At 43.8% G+C, this 4,384-nt stretch overlaps 1 long non-coding RNA gene across 1 annotated transcript; it reads right to left on the reverse strand.

Moving 5' to 3' along the window:
- Positions 1-716: 716 nt before the first annotated feature.
- Positions 717-909, reverse strand: LOC120993677. Its single transcript, XR_005777308.1, has 2 exons — positions 867-909; positions 717-835 (listed from the first exon to the last, which is right to left on the reverse strand). It is a non-coding gene; the product is annotated as an uncharacterized LOC120993677 (long non-coding RNA).
- Positions 910-4,384: the final 3,475 nt, after the last annotated feature.

The raw sequence follows: 4,384 nt of genomic DNA on the forward strand, positions 1-4,384 counted from the left end.
TTCTCATGTTGATGCCCCTCTATTTAACCTCCCTTGACTTAGAACTTTAGGGCTACCTGCACACATCGCAGAATACGTGCAGTTTGTACACGCAGATTTTTTACCAAAAAAAACCCAGCATATTACAGTACCAGCAAAGTCTCTGATTATTCTCATGTACCCTTTGCAGATTTTTTCCATGCAGAAATTAGCCTGTAGTGCGGATTTCCAAATCTGCAGCATGTTAATTATGTTTGCGGTTTTAGCTGCAGATTTCACCCTTTTCAATGGAGTGCAGCAAAACCGCATGGAGTGCAGCAAAACCGCATGGAGTGCAGCAAAACCGCATCAAATCCGCACCAAAAACCACTGTTAGACATTGTGGATTTTGATGCGGATATGCTGCAGAAACGTAAATCTGCACAAAAATTCATGTGTTCACCCGCTCTCACGTGCACGTAGCCTTATAGTCACACGTGACTGATTAGCTGCAGATTTGCCCATCCGGATTTTCGTGCAACAAATCCGCAGCGTTGTACAGTACCAGCAAAGTGGACAAGAATTCTCATCCATATGCTGCGTTAAAAAAAAATTCAGCTGAAATCTGCAGCCTGTCAATTTATACGGCAGGTTTTATTGCTGATTTCCAATGCAAAGAATGAAACTGCATCTAACCTGCAGCTTTTGGCCTCATGCACACGACCGTTGTTTTATTCTGTGTCCGTTGTTCCGTTTTCCGTGATTTTCTGCGGACCCAATGACTTTCAATGGGTCCGTTAAAAACTCGGCTAAAGCACCGTTTGTCACCCGCATCCGTCATCTGTGGTTCCAGTCCGTCAAAAAAATATGACCTGTCCTATTTTTTTCACGGAAAACGGTTCGCGGACCCATTCAAGTCAATGGGACCGTGAAAAAACACGGAGGCACACAAGATTGTCATCCGCGTCCGTTTCCTTCCTATCATTTGCATGGCAAACTTGACTTTGATTTTTTTTTACTTTCCTTCATGTCCGGTGATCCTCCAAAAATCAAGGAAGACACATGGAAACAAAAACGGAAACGGATCACGGAACAACGGAACCCCATTTTGCGGAACGGAACACAACAACGGTCGTGTGCATGAGGCCTTTCTGAAACAAAATCCGCAGCGTGTGCACACACCCTTTGGTGCATTGTTTCTGTTGCAGATTAGACGCAGAAATGCTGCAGAAACTCCGCAGCTAATCAGTCACGTGTGAACCCAGCCTAAGGGCTCATGCACATGAACGTATTTTCTTTCCGCTTACCTTCCGTTTTTTTTGCAGACCGTATGCGGAACCATTCACTGTAGAAAATATAGAAGTTACTCCGTGTGCATTCTGTTTCCGTTTGTCCGCATGGCCGTACCGCAAAAAAGTAGTGCATGTCCTATTATTGTCCGCAAATCACGGTCCGAGGCCCCATTCAGGTCAATGGGTCCACAAAAAATACGGAACGCACACAGAACACATCCGTATGTCATCCGTATTTTGCGGATCCATACTGTAGAAATGCTATGCCCTGCCCATATTGCTCATGTGTTTGGTGATTAATAAGTTACTGTTTCTGTATACGATCCGCAAAAAATGGATCAAATACGGAAACCACACGGATATGTTTTGTGCAATAACAGAACGGAAGAGGACTTAAATCAGAGAAGAAAAAAAACTCAGATACGGAAAAACGGATCGGTGAAAAACGGACTGCAGCACAACAATGGTCGTGTGCATGAGCCCTAAATCTGTGTTGGTTAACCTGCAGATTTTGAAATAGATTTGCCCCAGATCTCACCCTTTCCAAAATCCACACAAACAATTGACATGCAGTGGATTTCAAAATGTGCGCCGCAGGTCAATTTCTGTGCGTAAAATTTCTGCATCGTGTACGTGAGATTTTGAAAATCACTTTTGATACTTCTTGCTTACTTATACTCGAATTGAATAGCGCTCCATTTCCTGCTTCTGGTTAAATAATAGACCTCCCACTGTCTCTGCAGCTATGAAGAACATCACTATTTTTCACACTTCCACCACTTTTTACCCCTATTTATCTTCATTTGCCTCATTTTTTATTTTTCTCATTTTTTTTTTTTTTTATGTTTTTAAAATCTTCCATATTTTAATTGTGATTAGAATTTTAAATATTTAAATGCCTATTCTTAACAAATAACCTTACTAACATTAGGGGTCATGCACACGACCGTATGGCTTTTTCAGTGTTTTGCGGTCCGTTTTTTACGGATCCGTTGTTCCGTTTTTTGTTTCCGTTTCCCTTCCGTTTTTCCGGTCCGTTTTTCCGTATGCCATATACAGTATACAGTAAATACATGGAAAAAATTGGGCTGGGCATAACATTTTCAATAGATGGTTCCGCAAAAACGGAACGGATACGGAAGACATACGGATGCATTTCCGTATGTGTTCAGGTTTTTTTGCGGACCCATTGACTTGAATGGAGCCAAGCACCGTGATTTGCGGACAAGAATAGGACATGTTCTATCTTTTCACGGTACTGAAATACTGAAGCGGAATGCACACGGAGACACTTAATTTTTTTTGCTGAACCATTGAAATGAATGGTTCAGTATATGTTCCGCATACTGAACTCAAAAAACGGCCAGTATACTGAACGCAAAATACTGTCGTGTGCATGAGCCCTTAGTGTTAGATATTTCTGATGCTGATGCTGACTTTGTAGGTCTCCGAGGAAGAGGTCGGACATCCCCAGAAATGTGTTACACTTTTTATTATTATTTTATATTACTTAATTATTATTTTTATTATACATGTTTTAATAAGTGTTTTCTCGTTGTTAGTAACGCCCCCGTTAACCAGTCTTTAACCAGTGAGCATATGTGATAAAAAGAAAAAGAAAACAAAACGAGCGGCACTCACCGTTGATAGGCAGGTAACTTTATTCCATGGCAGGAGGGGGGTGCAGGGGTTGCAGATACAGCAGCAAGTAAGCAACAGCCGTTTCGCGCGTGTATGTGCTTCTTCTGGCTTTTCTGGGAAAGCCAGAAGAAGCGCATACACGCGCGAAACGGCTGTTGCTTACTTGCTGCTGTATCTGCAACCCTTGCACCCCCCTCCTGCCATGGAATAAAGTTACCTGCCTATCAACGGTGAGTGCCGCTCGTTTTGTTTTCTTTTTCTTTTTATCACATATGCTCACTGCAGCTACAAGCTGAGCACCTCCGTGAGGCACCACTCCTCGGCAGTCGCATCCTGACAATTTTAGGTTTGGTGTAGTGCCACTGGTTATCTGCTCTACATTTTACATAAAATACAGAGAAGACTCATCATGCATATGGAGCCTGCATTCCCTGAATTTAATGGAGGCCATTGTGGTACCAGAAGAGGTATAATACAATGTGGGCTTAGCATGCATGTGAAACCTGCATTACTTGAATTTAATGGAGGCCAGTATGACACCAGCTGAGGTAGTATTTAGTGAAGGTTCTTGTCCTAAAGAGATCGCCTTGTCGTTGGCGGACAGGCACAAATGATTTTGCACAAAATTCTCACATTAAGGCTGAATGCACACGGCCGTGTTCCGCGCCCGAGAGCGGTCCGTGGTATGCCGGGCTGGATTCCTGTTCAGAGCAGGAGCGCACGGCGTCACTGGTTGCTATGACGCCGTGCGCTTCATGCCGCCGCTGCTGTACAGTAATACACTCGTATAGTGTATTACTGTACAGCAGCGGCGGCATGAAGCGCACGGCGTCATAGCAACCAATGACGCCGTGCGCTCCTGCTCTGAACAGGAATCCAGCCCAGCATACCACGGACCGCTCTCGGGCGCGGAACACGGCCGTGTGCATTCAGCCTTAATGTGAGAATTTTGTGCAAAATCATTTGTGCCTGTCCGCCAACGACAAGGCGATCTCTTTAGGACAAGAACCTTCGGCCGTGTGCATTTGGCCTTATAATGTAGCATTAGCATTAGTACATTTTCTATAGTGAGTATGGCACTATTGTATTTACATTATTATTTGTGCTTGCAAAGTGCTATTGCATTGTGTGTGTTTCTGCTTTTGTGCTTTTAGCCGTGGTAATGTGCACCTGCGCACTGGGATGTGCCGACTAACCCCCACTTTTTTTCTCCGGGAAACTATACTTTGCTGAAACCACACATCCTTTATCTCAGCCATCTGAGCAATCTGGGTAAGATATAAACACCCTCCCCCCCCCCCACCAGTACTGCGTGAAACAGCGGGGGCGCATTTCACGCAGATCGCGCTTTATCAAGGACTTGATGAAGCTCGATCTGCACGAAACGCATCCCCCAAGTACACCATGGAGTTCTTCTTTTAATCATGTAAATAAAAGTTCCGTTTTATTCTAAATTCCAAGGTGCTGGATCCATTGGAAATTTGTTATTGAAG

The sequence above is a fragment of the Bufo bufo genome, chromosome 3, assembly GCF_905171765.1.
Source record: "Bufo bufo chromosome 3, aBufBuf1.1, whole genome shotgun sequence".
Taxonomy (NCBI): domain Eukaryota; kingdom Metazoa; phylum Chordata; class Amphibia; order Anura; family Bufonidae; genus Bufo; species Bufo bufo.